Consider the following 20,192-nt stretch of genomic DNA (forward strand, 5'->3'; position numbering starts at 1 on the left):
GTTGTCCACGTTCATCCGATGAAAATATCAGGTGCTATCTTTTCTGTATATCTTATCAGCATATATTACATTGTTTGAAGACAATTACTCTGGTCTGTGGTATTTTTTCTCAGGAACATTATTCATTACAAAGGTGTGGCAAAGGGGCATGTGCCAACATTATTTTTGCACTAGTGCTCGTCTGTGCCGTGCTGCTCGACGGATATATGCGCAAATCGCTGCCCCTGCTGCATCACCACACGAGACTGACTCGTCGTCTACGTCCGCGACAGACTCGCCTGCGTCCGTGCCGCCTCGGATGCCATGGCCATCTTTACTGTCAACTATATGCCGGTTTATATCACGGTCAAATATGGAGAATCTTAAGCCAACTCCTCGAAGTCATCTTAAGACTCGGGGGCTATAATGACATGACTCGGCAGAATTGGCCGGTTTTAGTGAATTCAAGAACTCTGGGTCATTGGAGGGAAGATAACCCGGTCCCGGAGGCTATTGCTATATTGATGAAAATTTGAAGGCCGTCAGACAATTTCCGGCTCAAAATGAAGAATTCCGATTTAAAATCCGGTTCAAGGGAAATCTGTCTCCTACAAAGCGCTGAAGCTCTCAATATCCGGTTCACAATCCGGCTCAAGGGAAATCTGTCTCCCACAAAGCTCTGAAGCTCTCAATATCCGGTTTCACATCCGGTTCAAGAAGAATATTATCTCTCGCAAAAATTTCGAGTTCTCGGAAAAAATTAAAGGTTGCCAAAGAGAACTCGTTGCCATGATGCACTGTTCAAACATGGGTATCCGATCCGGCTTACACGCCTTATTACAAATCACTTGGAGGCTTGATGCCCGAGTTACAGGGACCAAAGAAAGTTTGTTGCACAGCACAACTCAAACATAGGCACCCGGCGAGCACAGCTCAGAAATATATCACTTGGGGGCTTCCGGCTTATTGAGCTAAGCTATGATTACCCTTTGATCCAGCTTATACGCCATGCTTCCAAAAACACTTGGGGGCTTACTACCCAGGTTAAAGGGACCAAAGAGAGTCTGTTGCAAAGCACAACTCAAACATAGGTACCCGCTGAGCACAGCTCAAAAATATTACTTGGGGGCTCTTTTGTTCAAAGGACAAGAGTTTTTATGACCCTTGTAATAGGCTTAAAAGCCAGGCTTGGAAGAGAGGTGTATTCACCTAAAAACCCGGGTTATCCTGCCTTTTTAAGTCTGCCACTCCGCCCAGGTAATCCTGGAATGACCCGCCGTACTTTTGACAAGTCAATCTTATACAGACCCTGAACTTGTCAAAGTTAAAGCGACGATTGGTTATGTGAGGTCCGACTTATAAGGTTTGTATGAAGGTTTAACTCAGTGGCTGTGCGGCCCTTGAAAGCACTTGATTTTTAGGCCTGGCAGCCTATGAAAAGCCTTGTTTTTCTCTTTTGATTTATATTTGAAAGTCTTTTGAGGTTCATCTTTTGTGACATGTTAATAGATGGTTGAAAACCGATGAAGGCTATGATATTTTATGGTTCATATATGAAATTATCCGGTGTTTATTAACCCGGCGTGGCTTTGGACTATAAGTCGCCAGTGTATGATGAGAAATTATCCGGTGTTTATTAAACCGGCCTGGCTTTGGACTATAAGTCGCCAGTGTATGATGATCTTATATATTTGGAAGCGATGTGCTCTAAGTCTTGGATATTACCCCTTGTTGCATACGGCGTTATAAGCCGGCAGTATATGATAACTGAACAGGGAATTGTGCGCTCAATTTTTGGGTTACCACCCTTACTGCACTGGTATGATAAGCCGACAGTATGAAATGGTCTTACAGGCCATGTAGCCTTGATTATATGGCTTATCATTGAGCATCTTTGGGTTTGATAACCCGCCCTGGCTATGGACGTTAAGTTGCTAGTATTTATTTTGGATTGCGCCATTGGAATCATGCGCTTATAAATCATTGGATTGTTACCTTCGTTGGGTATGGTGATATAAGCCGGCAGAATAAATCAATCCTACAGGTATGTTTTCCTGGTTATATGAATATGCGAGGTTTGATAACCCGCCCTGGCTTTTAACTTTAAGTTGCCAGTATGTTTAGGCTTGAATGGCCTTAATGCTAGTCTTTTCCATGATTGCATAAGACTATATTATGTTTGGGATGTTACCCGCCCTGGCTTTTGATGATAAGTCGCCAGGGCATATGTTGTTTAAACTCCGTGCAGGATTTGCAGAGCTATGATTTACATAAATGATTAAGTTCAAGCCCATCATCACAAATTGAAATTGGTGTTTCAAAAGGGTTATCAATTATTGACTTTCACAAAGGCTATAAGCCGCCGGGTTACAAAAATCCCGGATTACAATGGATGCGTACTAAGTCGCCATCGGCCAAGAGCCACCGGGTATTTAAACTCCGGATTTACTTGTCAACCGATAAGGTATTCAATCTTTAATAGCCAAAATTGGCCGGATTTTCATGCTGATATTGAATGATTGAGGTTTTCATGCCGGATTATATTATTCAAATCTTTAATAGCCAACATGGCTGGATTTTTTATGGTTATCAATAACCAATGTTATGATTGAGGTTTTCAAAGTTGCTTCAGCGCAATGGCTATTATTTTATCAATGGATATAATTTATTCTACAGTGGAAGGAATAGTCCCGAGTCGTTGCAGGCTTACGACCCGGCACTTGGGGGCTACATTATTCAAATTGAGATTACATCAAATATGCAAGTCCCATGTCACTGCCAGCATACACCATGGCACTTGGGGGCTAATACAAAGTCATTTTTTGCTCACCTTATTGAAGACCCGACTCATCACATTGTAATGAGCCAGCCCTTGGGGGCTACCAATTGCTCCTGTCAAAAATTCAAGGTACACAAGCCTTATTCCAGGGTTCACTGCTCAGTTGGTAAAGCACAAAGCTCTTAACCTTATGGACGTGGGTGCAAGCCCCATGATGGGGGTTACATCATATGATGTTATTTTCAATGAAGTATATATAAAGTCCCAGCTCAGCATTAGCTTACTGAGCCGGCCCTTGGAGGCTACACGTTGCTGCTCAAGTATACATGATCATATTTATAAAGTCCCTGCTCATTATTGCATAATGACCAGGCCCTTGTTGGCTACACTGGTTGAAGTTTTTATGAGCATAAAGGAATTACAAGTCCCAGGTTGCTGCAAGCATAACAACCCGGCACTTGGGGGCTACATATATGGAATATTCAGTTTGACTAGTGACTAAGATGAACAAACCGGATTTCTCCAAAATTGCAGCATTTATATTGAAGCAAGTCTTAAGCTATCATTTTATTCTCTTCTTAAGACTTGGGGGCTACAAGTGATATGCATATAAAGGAGGAACGTCTTCAAATTCTCAGTTTTGAGTAAATCAGGAAGATCAATTGTGTGACCCGGGTTTGCAACAATCATGACCCGGAGTCTATAACAGTCATGATCCGGAATCATCAGTTTTTATGACCCGACGATTTTTGGAAATCATAGCTCGGCAAGTTCTACATTTTCAAGTCGGCTAAATATCAGTTGAATATCTGAAGACCAATATTTTTGTCAAGTCAGAGCATTGAAGACCGACTCAAATGGATTCTTTATTTGCAATATTCCTTCTACAAGCAAGTTAACTATGAAGCCGACCTATTGACCCAAATTTTCTAGAGGGAGGAAATGACAAGGATTTAAGGATGACCAGGTGCCCGCTTACAAGAATATTTAACCCAAAGCACAACCTGTCAAATTTGTTCTTGTGTTTATGTTGCAGATCAGTTTAACATGGATAAATCCAAATTAAACTGGGGGCTAATGTCGGGGATATACCCCGCGGTATGACCTGGCTAGACTTGGTGACTCACCAGAGACCCGGCTGGACTTGGCGACTCACTGTTAACCCACCCGGACCTGACGGTTTACGGACAACCCGCCTAATATTGCGACTCACTGGTGACCCGGCGGGTGGGTCAGACGGATGACAAGGCCCAAGGCCCAAACGACCGACTCATGTTATGGTGGGCCGGCTTAAGAGGAAAGGCATAAGGAATATTCTCCTACAAAGGAAGCAAGACTAGGACTCCACTTGTAATAGAGTAATCCTAATCCTACTAGGACTAGTCATGTAAACCGCCCCTTCAACATATATAAGGAGGGGCAGGGCACCCCAATGGGGACAGAAAAATAATCGCTAAGGCTAGACACAACTAAAGGGGAGCCGGCTTATGCGGCGTCTCCCTCATGAGCATAATGAGGCCTAGCCACAAACAGCATGTAGGGCTATTACCGGATGATGTTTCCCGGGGCCCGAAGCTGTCTAAGTCCTTGTCTTGTGTTGCGCCTCTCAATTCCGATCAACCCCTCTCAAGCTACCACATAGATGCGTTGGCCTCATGACTAAGTCCTCACACTAGGACATCTGCCATGACAATTCCACGACATGGGCGGTATGGGGGATCGTTCATCGACGGTTTGAGGGACTGCTAGTATGATCTACACCGACACGTTCTTCTTTCGCTGCAACTCGGTGACGGTAACGATCGTGATCCCAACCCTTAATGCATCTTCATATTGATCTTGGGTGATCGTAGGTGATCCCAACCCTTAGTACTGGTATTAGAGCAGTTATATGAGTAGGTGCAGGTGATAGCCCACAAGTATAGGGGATCGCAACAGTTTTCGAGGGTAGAGTATTCAACCTAAATTTATAGATTCGAGACAAGGGGAGCCAAAGAATATTTGCAAGTATTAGCAGCTGAGTTGTCAATTCAACCACACCTGAAGATTAATTATCTGCAACAAGGTGATCAGTAGCACAGTAATATGATAGTTTTGATAGTAGTGATGATAGTAGCAGTAACGGTAACAGTGATAGCAATGATTTTGTAGCAAGTGTAAGAGCAGCAACAACAGTAGTAACTTAGCAAGAACAATATGTGGAAAATTCATACGCATTGGATCGGTGAATTCTTTGGATGATATTCATCATATAACAGTCATAACCTAGGGCGATACGGCACTAGCTCCAGTTCATAAATATAATGTAGGCATGTATTCCGTAAATAGTCATCCGTGCTTATGGAAAGAACTTGCATGACATCTTTTGTCCTACCCTCCCGTGGCAGCGGGGCCCATAAGGAAACTAAGGGATATTAAAGCCTCCTTTTAATAGAGAACCGGAACAAAGCATTAACACATAGTGAATACATGAACTCCTCAAATTATGGTCATCACCGGAAAGTATCCCGATTACTATCACACCGGGGTTCATGGATCATAACACGTAATAGGTGAATATGACTTGCAAGATTGGATCTAGAACATAGATATAATGGTGGTAACATAAATGGTTCAGATCTGAAATCATGGCACCTGGGCCCAAAGTGACAAGTATTATGCATGGCAAAGTCATAACAACATCAATCTCAGAACATAATGGATACTAGGGATCAAGACCTAACAAAACTAACTCGATTACTTGATGAATCTCATCCAACTCCTCACCGACCAGCGAACCTATGAAGGAATTACTTACTCCTGGTGGGGAGCATCATGGAATTGGTGATGAAGAAGGGTTGGTGATGACGAAGATCGAAGATCCCCCCCTCTGGAGCCCCAAATGGACGCTAGTTCTAGCCTCCCGATGAAGAATAGGAGGTGGCGGCGGCTCCATATCGTGAAACGTGATAATTCTTTCTCCCTGATTTTTTTCTCCGAAAATAGGATTTTATAGCGTCGGAGATAGGGTCAGCGGTTCCACCAGGTGAGCACAACCCACCAGGGTATACCTGGAGGGGGGGCGCGCCCTGGTGGGTTGTGCTCACCCAGGGCCCCCCTTCGATGGTTCTTGGCTCTAGTATTTTTCTTTTATTCCATTCCGAGAACTTTTATTTCTGCACTAAAACAACACCATGGTAGTTCTGTTGAAAACAACGTCAGTCCGGGTTAGTTTCATTCAAATCATGCAAACTAGAGTCCAAAACAAGGGCAAAAGCGTTAGGAAAAGTAGATACGTCGGAGACGTATCAACTACCCCAAGCTTAAACCTTTGCTTGTCCTCAAGCAATTTAGTTGATAAACTGAAAGTGAAAAAGAAAAAAAAATGAACTCTTTAGTTCTTGTTTACAGAAATAAGCTTAAGTAACACCCAGATTTTCAGCAAAGATTATAACTAACCATGTCAACAATAACTCTTAGAAATTATATTAACTCATATCAATGGCATAAGCAACTAATGAGCAATAATAAAATATCTCAAATGACAACACTTTGCCAAAACAATCGTGATATAATATGACAACAGTGGTATCTCGCTAGACCTTTCTGAGACCACAGAACATAAATGCAGATCACCTCCAAAGTTCAAGCAGCGACTAAACATTGTAATTCATGGTAGAAAAGATCCAGTCATAATGCATCCAACATTAGCTATACACAATGCATGAGGATGACAATAGTGCTCTTAGATCTGGCGCTTATTTGAGAAGGTGATGAAAAAACATAAAATTAAATAGATAGTCCCTTCGCAGAGGGAAGAAGTGATTTGCAGCGGTGCCAGAGCTCAGATTTTAAAATAGAGATAAATGAAATTTTGAGAAATGCACCCTTCCTGTTTACTTTGCGACCATTAGTTATTGATATCTACCATGATAAACACATTAGTGGCGGTTCCCAAGCGATAAAAGTAAAGGTTTACTCCCCCTCCATCAACAATCACACTCTACAGCTAGCCGAATCCACGGGTACCGTCCATACCAACAACAATCCCGGGGGAGTTTTGTTTAATTGTTTGCAATTTTTTATTTCGGGACTGGGAATCCCTATTACCGCCCCTCTCATGCAAGGACGAATGAATAAACACTCATCATGAGAATAACCCGCTTAGCATGGAAGATACCGACTACCTCCTGTTGCTCTATGAATAATCCAGGCACACAAAAATGGATGTTTGTTTGAAGTTTTTAGAGGTGACACATGCAAATTTACTTAGAACGGCAGGGTAATACCGCATATAGGTAGATATATGGTGAACTCATCTGGAATAACTTGGGTTTTAGGATTTTGATGCACAAGCAGTGTTCCCGCTTAGTACAGGCGAAGAGGCTAGCAAATAGGTTGAGAAGCGGCCAGCTAGAGAGCGAAAACGGTCATGAACATGCATTATACGTAAGTAACATTGGATACTAGCATGAGTAGGATATGAACACCATGAACATAAATATCATAGAGGCTATGTTGGTTTTGATTCAACTAAATGCATGAACATGTGCCAAGTCAAGCCACTTAAAACATTCAGAGGAGGGTACCATACCATCATACCACATCACAATCATTTTAATGCATGTTGGCATCTAAGATAAATCATTATCCACTCCCAACTACTTAAGCATGGAGTGAGAAACTATAATCTCTAATTGTCATTGCAAACATGTTTGATCATAATAGGTTGAATCATGGATACTAGGTAAAACATATTTACAAAATCAGAACAAGTTGAGTTCATACCCGTTTCTCTCTGCCACAGCCAGTTCGTCAAATATCGTCATTATTGCCTTTCACTTGCATGACCGAACGATATGAAACTAATAATAGTGCAACAGTGCCGTGGACTATGCTGGAATCTGCAAACATTCTATTCAAAAGGAGAAGACAAGGTAATTTGGCGCTTTGTTAGATCAACAATAATGCATATGAGGGCCACTCAACATTTTCATCATGGTCTTCTCATCGGTATGACTCGATAAAAAGAAAAGAATTTCAGAGAAACACACTGAAATATTTTTGGAGTTTTTAGTTTTTCTCAGAGAAAGCAAACTAAAGAAAGAAAAAAAATAAAAATGAGAAAAACTATTTACACGGGAAAGCTCCCAACAAGTAAAAGAAGAATCAAGAAATCTTTTTGGGTTTTCTTTTAATACTACAACTAATTAAACTAGAAAGAAAAACCGAAAAGATACAGGAAATATTGTTGGGTTTTCTCAAAGTTTTTCAAACACACAAGAAGAAAGCAAGAAAATAAATCTAGCATGGATAATACAATGAAAAAGTGTGAACACCGACAACTGGAATGAAATGTGTGAACATGAATGTAATGCCGGTGGAAATACGTACTCCCCCAAGCTCAGGCTTGTGGCCTAGCTTCGTAATCACCATCCACAACCTGCATAGTAGTCAGAGTGGTAGCTCACTGAGGCTCTAGGTGTAGCCTCTGCAGCTTGTCCAAGCAGCAATGACCTCAGCGTTGTGTGCACGAGCCTCGTTCTCAAAACATAATACGTTCTTTTGCTGTGAAAATCAAAGAGAGCAGGCGTAGGCAAAAAGGTATGCATAACCGATACTTTATTGAACATCAAGTTATAAGTATAATCATTGATTTCACCCTTAAGAAACTTATGGCGCTTCATGGTCTCAAAGTCTAAGTACTGAGTGGGAAGGATAGGGTCATTAGGCCAGGGTGATACACCCAGCTCCTTTGCTAATCGTGAACATAAATCCCACCATAAAGATACCCACTACCAGCATTGTGTTGTAGTCTGCATGCAACAATCGCTCCAAGGTTATAGCGTTTAATACCAGTGAGAGCAGTGTGTATGAGGCTCAAGTCAGGAGCACAAAGTGTACTACAATCTTGCTTGGCTACGATGCATTTGCCATTGAACACTGCAAAGTATTGAATTGAAGGGAAATGAATACTTTTTATTCTACCTTGTGTCACTCCTCTGTCCTCACCGTAACAAGGATTAATTAAGAATGACTCATACTCAGCTCTTGGTGGCTCGTCCAGCGAATCCCCAAACGTAATTTTACACACACCACTAAACTCGTCTAAAGGCATGGTAACTGAACGGTCATAAAGTTTAAACGAAACTCTAGACTCACGGGGATGGAATTTAAATTCTTTAGTAAACGATTCTGTGAGGCTGAGATGTTGGTTGCACTTATCTTCAATGTAGGGACCGAGCTCGGCATTGTGGACATATTGATCAAATTCTTCCTTAATACCTGCACTTATCATGAAATTATCGCTCGGCCATGAGCCTGATTTGATAGCGGCTTCACGTACTGAACTTGCACTTGGCACAACATAAGATATACGAGTTGAGCCACTGCTAGATGATGCCTCCGAGGAGCTCCTCCTCGAAGAAATCCTCCCAAAGAAACTCATTTTATTCGCATACAATTTCTGAAAAACACAAAAAATTATTAACAAAACTTCACAAGATTGATAGCAACTACTCATAGGGAGGCATATAGGCTATATTGAGCATTCAACCTACTTAGAACTCTAAGAATTCAACATGCAAGCTTATCTACGGCAGCACCAAGAGTAGCTAATTATTCAAAATATAATCCACTAAAGCAAAAACTAATTGAAGCAATGGAGGAGTCACATACCAAGTAGCAATCCCGCAAAACAGTTTCGGAAATGGAGCTTCGAGCAAATAGATTGAAATCTGCGGGTTTGAGAGCAAGAACATGAGAGAGACAGCAATGGTGTTTTTTTTCTGCAGGTAGGTGATGACATGGGCTAAAGAGATAAGTGAGGGGCCCACGTGGGGACCACAACCCTCCAGGGCGCGCCTGGGGATGCTGGCGCGCCCAGGTGGGTTGTGCCCACCTGGTGCACCCCCTCTGATGTTATTGGTACTAAAAATTCAGAAATATTCGAGAAAAATCATATTAAATTTTCAGGCCATTCTTAGAACTTTTATTTTTGGGTCATTTTTTTGCACGAGAAATTCAGGAAACAGACAAAACATGGCATTTTATTTTATTTAACTAAAAAAACATAAAATAAAAGTTGGGAGCAGAAGGTTGTGCTTACTAAATTCATCAACTTCATACCTCTCGAAAATGATCCATTAATAAGGTTGATCAAGTCTTATTAACAACCACCTTCGATTAGCATGGAACCGAAGAACTTTCCTAAAACACTAAGTTACCTCAATGGGGATATGCATGTCCCCAACAATAAGCATTTCATATTTCTTTTTGGCAGTACGTAGGGGTATTTGAAAACTTCCAATAGTGAGTGTCGGAGATTTTTCAATAACATTAATACCATTCACATGGAATTGTTTCTTCGGAAAGTGCACCGTATGTTCATTACCATTAATATGAAAAGTGACCTTGCTTTTATTGCAATCAATAACAGCCCCTGCAGTATTCAAAATGGTTCTACCAAGGATAATAGACATGTCAGTACTGCAGGATGCTGCTAACGCGACACTACGATCAGAGACCATTTGACGAAACTGTGTGCGATGCATTAATCGCAAATGGTGATGTAAAAAACTGTCAAAAAAGATGCAAAACATTTGCGATGGCGGTACATCAAACATGGTTCAGATTTTACTTGTGTGTGCGATGCTGGGCATATGGTTGATCTGGACGAGCTATTTGCGATTAGACAGAACAAGAGAAACGGGCAGCCATATCAATGTGTGTGCGATATACGACATACAATTCGCTCCGATGAACTGTTTTTTATTAGGAAAAGCAACAAAAAGGGTCAGCCAGATCAAGGTGTGTGTGATATATGACACACGGTTCACTCAAATGAACTATTTTCGATTAGAAAAGAGAACATAAACGGTTCAACTTAACAAGGTGTGTGTGATATGCGGCAAACAGGCCTGGAGGTTAATTTGGGAACAAGTACATAGAGGTTAATTCGACATACATGACTTATAAGTTTCATAGAAATCATATCACTTTTTTTGGAACACATTTAATTGCATTGAATGTATATAGTGCTGTGTCCTATTAGTTGAATTAGCCCCGTGGTCCATGTTTTGGAAACATGTCGTAAAGTAACGGGATAGACCTTCATTCAAGTCAATCAACATGTGTTCAAAAAAAATATCAAAAAGTAATGAGATAGACCTTCTTCAAGCCAATCAACATGTTTTCAAAAAAATGTCAAAAATTACAAAACAAGGACCTCGAGGTTAATTCAACTAATAGGATGGAGCACTATATACATTTAAGACAATTAAATTTTTACAGTAACCCATCCCATCAGTTAATTTAACATCGAGGCCACTTCCCATCTGGTCACCCATCTGATGACTACTCAAGCCTCAGCACAGTTAACTTGGGAGTTCTATTAGATGAGCTATCGATAGGGAAGCTAGTCCTTGCTGTTGTAGGATCCCTCTTTGCATCCTTTATTGCACACCCGGATGACCGACTATTGCCTCCCAATGGTCAATGCCACGTCCCCCGCGAATGTAGAACTTCCCTCCCTTGGAGGAGTGGCAAACGATTAATCCAGAAGAACTATTTGTGATGATGTCGGCCGACAGTTGCGTCGCTGCATAGAGAGCAGCCGTGTGCTACTATCGCCGTCTTGGTCTATTAGTCCCCTTTATATTCTATGCCATATTTTGACCTTAAATTTAACCAACAAAATGTTAATGCATGTTACAAAAATTATATAATTGGAAACTATGTTCAAATACGAATCCAACGATATAATCTTTGGTGACATGCATTCGTATTTTATTAGTTAAATCCTACTTATAAACCAGGACGGGGTATAGTAGGTAATTAAATCGCAAACGTTTTTTATTAACCGTATGTGTACGTGTCCTTTCGTCCTCCTCTCGCACGTCTTGTCACCCCGCTGCCGCAGACGGCTTCGAGCGCAAGCTTGAGCAGCGCGCGGGGGCGTTCGTTTGGCCAAACGGTGGTGAGCCCGTTCCCGCGCAACCGCGTAGGTTCCCGCGCAAGCTTCCCGCCCGACTCGGTGAAATCCCCCAAAATTCCAATGCTTACCAGCCTACTATATAAACCCTCATGGCCGGCGAGTCCTGCGTCACATTTTCCCCTCCCTCCCTGTAGCTTATCTCGTCTGCTTCTCACACAATCACCAATGCACCGGTCCGTCATCGTCACTCAGCCACTCCGCCTCATCAGACGACAGCTCCAGCTGGGAGGCTACACCGCGGCGGCGGCGCAGTCCCCGACGTAGTGTAGTGCGCGTGGCATCCCTGTTGGGTGTTGATACGTCCATTTTGCATCATGCTTTTATATTGATATTTATTGCATTATGGGTTGTTATTACACATTATGTCACAATACTTATGCATATTCTCTCTTATTTTATAAGGATTACATGAAGAGGGAGAATGCCGGCAGCTGGAATTCTGGGTTGGAAAAGGAGCAAATATTAGAGACCTATTCTGCGCAACTCCAAAAGTCCTGAAACTCCACGGAAGTTATTTTTGGAAATAATAAAAAATACTGAGCGAAGAAAATACCAGAGGGGACCCACATCCTTGGCACAAGGGTGGGGGCGCGCCCCTGCCTCGTGGGCCCCCTGGTGGCCCTCCGGTGCCCATCCTCTGCTATATGAAGTCTTTCGTCCGAAGAAAAATCATAAGCAAGCTTTCGGGACGAGACTCCGCCGCCACGAGGCGGAACCTTGGCGGAACCAATCTAGGGCTCTAGCGGAGCTGTTTTGCCGGGGACACTTCCCTCCGGGAGGGGGAAATCATCGCCATCGTCATCACCAACGCTCCTCTCATCGGGAGGGGGCCAATCTCCATCAACATCTTCACCAGCACCATCTCCTCTCAAACCCTAGTTCATCTCTTGTATTCAATTCTTGTCTCTAAGTCAGGGATTGGTACCTGTAGGTTGCTAGTAGTGTTGATTACTCCTTGTAGTTGATGCTAGCTGGTTTATTTGGTGGAAGATCATATGTTCAGATCCTTTATGCATATTAATACTCCTCTAATTATGAACATGAATATGCTTTGCGAGTAGTTACGTTTGTTCCTGAGGACATGGGAGAAGTCTTGCTATTAGTAGTCATGTAAATTTGGTGTTCGTTCGATATTTTGATGAGATGTATGTTGTCTCTCCTCTAGTGGTGTTATGTGAACGTCGACTACATGACATTTCACCATTATTTGGGCCTAGAGGAAGGCATTGGGAAGTAATAAGTAGATGATGGGTTGCTAGAGTGACAGAAGCTTAAACCCTAGTTTATGCGTTGCTTCGTAAGGGGCTGATTTGGATCCATATGTTTCATGCTATGGTTAGGTTTACCTTAATACTTATTTTGTAGTTGTGGATGCTTGCAATAGGGGTTAATCATAAGTGGGATCCTTGTCCAAGTAAGGACAGCACCCAAGCACCGGTCCACCCACATATCAAATTATCAAAGTACCGAACGCGAATCATATGAACGTGATGAAAACTAGCTTGACGATAATTCCCATGTGTCCTCGGGAGTGCTTTTCTCTATATAAGAGTTTGTCCAGGCTTGTCCTTTGCTACAAAAAGGATTGGGACACCTTGCTGCACTTTATTTACACTTGTTACTTGTTACCCGTTACAAATTATCTTATCACAAAACTATCTGTTACCTATAATTTCAGTGCTTGCAGAGAATACCTTGCTGAAAACCGCTTATCATTTCCTTCTACTCCTCGTTGGGTTCGACACTCTTACTTATCGAAAGGACTACGATAGATCCCCTATACTTGTGGGTCATCAAGACTCTTTTCTGGCGCCGTTGCCGGGGAGTGAAGCGCCTTTGGTAGGTGGAATTTGGTAAGGAAAAATTTATATAGTGTGCTGAAATTTACTGTCACTTGTTACTATGGAAAGTAATCCTTTGAGGGGCTTGTTCGGGGTATCTTCACCTCGACCAGTAGAGCAAAGAGTTGCTCCTAAACCTACTGAAAATGAAAATGTCTACTTTGAAATCCCTTCGGGTATGATAGAAAAACTGCTAGCTAATCCTTTTGCAGGAGACGGAACATTACATCCTGATGAGCACCTAATCTATGCGGATGAAGTTTGTGGATTATTTAAGCTTGCAGGTATGCCCGATGATGTTATCAAGAAGAAGGTCTTCCCTTTATCTTCGAAGGGAGATGCATTGACATGGTATAGGCTATGTGATGATATGGGATCATGGAACTACAAACTATTGAAATTGGAATTTCATCAGAAGTTTTATCCTATGCATCTGGTTCATCGTGATCGTAATTATATATATAATTTTTGGCCTCGCGAAGGAGAAAGCATCGCTCAAGCTTGGGGGAGGCTTAAGTCAATGTTATATTCATGCCCCAATCATGAGCTCTCAAGAGAAATGATTATTCAAAAATTTTATGCTCGGCTTTCTGACAACAATCACACCATGCTCGATACTTCTTGTACTGGTTCTTTTATGATGAAGACTATTGAATTCAAATGGAATTTATTGGAAAGAATTAAACGTAACTCTGAAGATTGGGATCTCGACGAGGGTAAGGAGTCAGGTATAACACCTAAGTTTTATTGTGTTAAATCTTTTATGGATACCGATGTTTTCCGTGAATTTAGCACTAAATATGGACTTGACTCTGAGATAGTAGCTTCTTTCTGTGAATCATTTGCTACTCATGTTGATCTCCCTAAGAAGAAGTGGTTTAAATATCATCCTCCCATAGAAGTAAAAGTAGTTGCACCTATTAAAGTTGAAGAAAAGACTATCACTTATAATGATCCTATTGTTTCTACTGCTTATGTTGAGAAACCACCTTTCCTTGTTAGGATAAAGGATCATGCTAAAGCTTCAACTGTGGTTCGTAAAAGTAATATTAGAACTTATACACCTCCTGAGCAAGTTAAAGTTGAACCTAATATTGCTATCCTTAAAGATCTCTTGGCTGATAATATTGATGGGCATGTTATTTATTTCTGTGATGAAACTGCTAGAATTGCTAAACCTTGTGCTAAAGATAAACATATACCTGTGGTAGGCATGCCTGTTATTTCTGTTAAAATAGGAGATCATTGCTATCATGGCTGGTGTGATATGGGTGCTAGTGCTAGTGCAATACCTATTGACTTATACAAAGAAATTATGCATGACATTGCACCCGCTGAGTTAGAAGAAACTGATGTCACCATTAAGCTTGCCAATAGAGATACTATTTCACCAATTGGGATAGTTAGAGATGTTGAAGTCTTGTGTGGGAAAACTAAATATCCAGCTGATTTTCTTGTTCTTGGTTCCCCACAAGATAGCTTTTGTTCCATTATATTTGGGAGACCCTTCTTAAACACTGTTAATGCTAAGATAGACTGCGAAAAGGATGTTGTTACTATAGGTCTAGGTGATATGTCTCATGAGTTGAACTTTTCTAAATTTCGTAGACAACACCGTGAAGAGGAATTGCCTAGTAAGAATGAAATTATTGGTCTTGCTTCTATTGCTGTGCCTCCTAATGATCCTTTAGAACAATATCTGCTAGACCATGAAAATGATATGTTTATGAATGAAAGAAGGGAAATAGATGAAGTATTCTTTAAACAGGGACCTATTCTGAAACACAACTTGCCTGTTGAAATTCCAGGGGATCCTCCACACAAGGGTGATCCCGTGTTTGAGCTTAAACCATTGCCTGATACTCTTAATATGCTTATCTTGATGAAAAGAAGATATATCCTGTTATTATTACTGCTAACCTTTCAGAGAAGGAGGAAGAAAAATTATTGAAAACTCTGAAGAAGCACCGTGCTACTATTGGATATACTCTTGATGATCTTAAGGGCATTAGTCCCACTCTATGCCAACGAGAGGAAATACTAAAGCTCCTTGAGGCAGGTATAATCTATCCCGTTGCTGATAGTCAGTGGGTAAGTCCTGTCCATTGTGTCCCTAAGAAGGGAGGTATTGTCATTCCTAATGATAAAGATGAATTGATTCTGCAAAGAATTATTACAGGTTATAGGATGGTAATTGATTTCCGCAAATTAAATAAAGCTACTAAAAAGATCATTACCCCTTACCTTTTATTGATCAAATGCTAGAAAGGCTATCCAAAATACACGTTTTTGCTTTCTAGATGGTTACTCTGGTTTCTCTCAAATATCTGTGTCAGCTGATGATCAAGCAAAGACCACTTTTACTTGCCCTTTCGGTACTTTTGCTTATAGACGTATGCCTTTTGGTTTATGTAATGCACCTGCTACCTTTCAAAGATGCATGATGGCTATATTCTTTTATTTTTGTGAAAAGATTTGTGAGGTTTTCATGGACGATTTCTCCGTCTATGGATCCTCTTTTGATGATTGCTTAAGCAACCTTGATCGAGTTTTGTAGAGATGTGAAGAAACTAACCTTGTCTTGGATTGGGAGAAGTGCCACTTTATGGTTAAGGAAGGTATTGTCTTAGGGCATAAAATTTCTGAAAGAGGTATTGAAGTTGATAAAGCTAAAGTTGATGCTATTGAAAAGATGCCGTGTCCCAAGGACATCAAAGGTATAAGAAGTTTCCTTGGTCATGCCGGCTTTTATCGGAGGTTCATTAAGGACTTCTCAAAAATTTCTCGGCCTCTGACTAATCTATTACAAAAAGATATACCATTTGTCTTCGATGATGATTGTGTAGAAGCATTTGAAATACTTAAGAAAGCATTGATTTCTGCACCTATTGTTCAGCCACCTGATTGGAATTTACCTTTTGAAATTATGTGTGATGCTAGTAGTTATGCTGTAGGTGTTGTTCTAGGGCAAAGAGTTGATAAGAAATTAAATGTTATTCAATATGCTGGTAAAACTCTAGACAATGCCCAGAGAAATTATGCCACTACTGAAAAGGAATTCTTAGCAGTTGTATTTGCTTGTGATAAGTTCAGACCTTATATTATTGATTCTAAAGTAACTATTCACACTGATCATGCTGCTATTAAATATCTTATGGAAAAGAAAGATGCTAAACCTAGACTTATTAGATGGGTTCTCTTGCTACAAGAATTTGATTTGCATATTATTGATAGAAAGGGAGCTGAGAACCCCATTGCAGACAACTTGTCTAGGTTAGAAAATGTTCTTGATGACCCACTACCTATTGATGATAGCTTTCCTGATGAACAATTAAATGTCATAGATGCTTCTCGTACTGCTCCATGGTATGCTAATTATGCTAATTACATTGTTGCTAAATTTATACCACCTAGTTTCACATACCAGCAAAAGAAAAAGTTTTTCTATGATTTGAGACATTACTTTTGGGATGACCCACATCTTTATAAAGAAGGAGTAGATGGTGTTATTAGACGTTGTGTACCTGAGCATGAACAGGAAGGTCCTATGCAAGTGTCACTCCGAGGCTTATGGAGGACACCACGCTGGAGATAGAACTACACATAAGGTATTGCAATCCGGTTTTTATTGGCCTACTCTCTTCAAGGATGCCCGTAAGTTTGTCTTATCTTGTGATGAACGTCAAAGAATTGGTAATATTAGTAGACGTCGGGAAATGCCTATGAATTATTCACTTGTTATTGAACCATTTGATGTTTGGGGCTTTGATTATATGGGACCGTTTCCTGCCTCTAATGGATATACACATATTTTAGTTGATGTTGATTATGTTACTAAGTGGGTAGAAGCTATTCCAACTAGTAGTGCTGATCATAACACTTCTATTAAAATGCTTAAAGAAGTTATTTTCCAAGGTTTGGAGTCCCTAGATATTTAATGACTGATGGTGGTTCACATTTTATTCATGGTGCTTTCCGTAAAATGCTGGCAAAGTATGATGTTAATCATAGAATTGCATCTCCTTATCACCCACAGTCTAGTGGTCAAGTAGAATTGAGTAATAGAGAACTTAAATTAATTTTGCAAAAGACTGTTAATAGATCTAGAAAGAATTGGTCCAAGAAACTTGATGATGCATTATGGGCCTATAGAACTGCATATAAAAATCCTATGGGTATGTCTCCGTATAAAATGGTTTATGGAAAAGCATGCCATTTACCTCTCGAACTAGAACATAAGGCATATTGGGCTATTAAAGAGCTCAATTATGATTTCAAACTTGCCGGTGAGAAGAGGTTATTTGATATTAGCTCACTTGATTAATGGAGAACCCAAGCCTATGAGAATGCCAAGTTGTTTAAAGAAAAAGTTAAAAGATGGCATGACAAAAGGATACAAAAGCGTGAGTTTAATGTAGGTGATTATGTATTGCTATACAACTCTCATTTAAGATTTTTTGCAGGAAAACTTCTCTGCAAATGGGAAGGTCCTTACGTTATCGAGGAGGTCTATCATTCCGGTGCCATAAAAATCAACAACTTTGAAGGCACAAATCCGAAGGTGGTAAACGGTCAAAGAATCAAACATTATATCTCAGGTAATCCCATAAATGTTGAAACCAATATTATTGAAACCGTAACCCCGGAGGAATACATAAGGGACACTTTCCAGAACGCTTCAGACTCCGAAAAGGAATAGGTATGTGGTACGGTAAGTAAACCGACTCCAAAACAGGTCTAATGGTAATTTTTCTCCGTTTTGGAATATTTAGAAAAATAGGAAAATAAGAAGCAGTCCGGGAAGGACACGAGGCTTCCACGAGGGTGGGAGGCGTGCCCTACCCCCCTGGGCGCGCCCCCTGCCTCGTGGGCACCTCGTGCGCTCTCCAGACTCCGTTTTCTTGCACGATACGTATTTTGGTCGATAAAAATTCATTATATAATCTCCCGAAGGTTTTGACTCCTGTATCACGCAAATATCCTCTGTTTTCGTTTCTAGCTGTTTTCCTGACACATCTAGATCATCATGACGTCTCCAAGCGCCCCCAAGGACAAGTTCTTCGAGAAGGTCATCAACCCCTACCTCGCGGAGGTTCTGCAACACCCTCAAACCATTGAGATGCGTGATGGGTTGCTGCACATCCGCGATGTTGAGGGACCAAGGAGGACCGGAAGCGTGAAGACGAGGCTCGAAGCAATGGAGCAACAAGTTTTCAAGTGGCAGGGGATGGTGGAACACGGACTCAACGCCAACCACATGATTGATAAATGGATTATTAATAATAGGACAATTAGCCTGCTAATGGGCTAATTGGGTTTTCTATTGCAAACTGTTATTGAGAAAACACCATGGGCGATGAACTCAGGCAACGCACACAGTTTCTAGGAATAAACCGTGTTGGATTAATGAACAATCACACATGACATCCTCTTGAAAACTGTTTGCGTTAGGCCACCTTGCGCAAACGTTTACCACATAAAAAGTGTGTGTGATGGACAGCCTTTGCCACACAGTTTCTTCTATGCATCGTGTGTGATGCATTCAATAACGAAAACGATAAAATTGTTAATATCGTGTGCAATGGCAATGCTATCACAAATGATTCAATGGGGAAAACTGTGTGTGATGTACCTGCGAACAGAAACGTTTTCCTTGGAGCGACTGTGTGGGATGTATATATGAATGGAAACGTACTTCTTGGATTAACTGTGTGGGATGTACATACTAACGGAAACGTATTCCTTGGATTGACTGTGTGGAATGTACATACGAATGGAAACGTTTAGCAGGGACTGACTGTGTGGGATGTACTTACGACCGGAAACGATTTCACTTGTATAATTGTATTTTTTAGCACTACTATACATATAACCATATTTGATCGCTCGCCGGTCGCACACAACCTCATTTTGCCGAGCGTGTGTGCCAGGAGGGCATATCCCCGATAGTTTCTGGGTCGTGTGGGAAGGACCCCCCTATCACTGTCACTCACTAGGCGATGGTTCCAAATGCCGTCGCGGAAAGGGGTTAAAAACCGTTTGTATAGCACCTCGTTGTACTAGTGTGTTATCGTCCTCGGGCATATCAAGTATAACAAAGTCAGTTAAGATAGTAACATTTGCAACAACAACGGGCACATCCTCACAGATACCAGTAGGTATGGCAGTTGATTTGTCAGCCATTTGCAAAGATATTTCAGTAGGTGTGAGCTTATTCAAATCAAGTCTTTTATATAAGGACAAATGCATAACACTAACACCGACTCCTAAATCACACAAAGCAGTTTTCACATAGTTCCTTTTGATGGAGCAATGTATAGTTGGTATTCCTGGATCTCCAAGTTTTTTAGGTACTCCATCCTTAAAAGAATAATTAACAAGCATGGTGGAGATTTCAGCTTCAGGTATTTTTCTTTTATTAGTGATGATGTCTTTCATATATTTTGCATAAGGGGCCATCTTTAATATATCAGTCAAGCGAGTGCGCAAAAATACTGGCCTAAGCATTTCAGCAAAGCGTTCAAATTCTTCATCATCTTTTTTCTTAGTTGATTTAGGTTTAAAGGGCATGGGTTTTTGAACCCATGGTTCTCTTTCTCTTCCATGTTTTCTAGCAACA

This window comes from Triticum aestivum, chromosome 7D (genome assembly GCF_018294505.1).
Source record: "Triticum aestivum cultivar Chinese Spring chromosome 7D, IWGSC CS RefSeq v2.1, whole genome shotgun sequence".
Taxonomy (NCBI): domain Eukaryota; kingdom Viridiplantae; phylum Streptophyta; class Magnoliopsida; order Poales; family Poaceae; genus Triticum; species Triticum aestivum.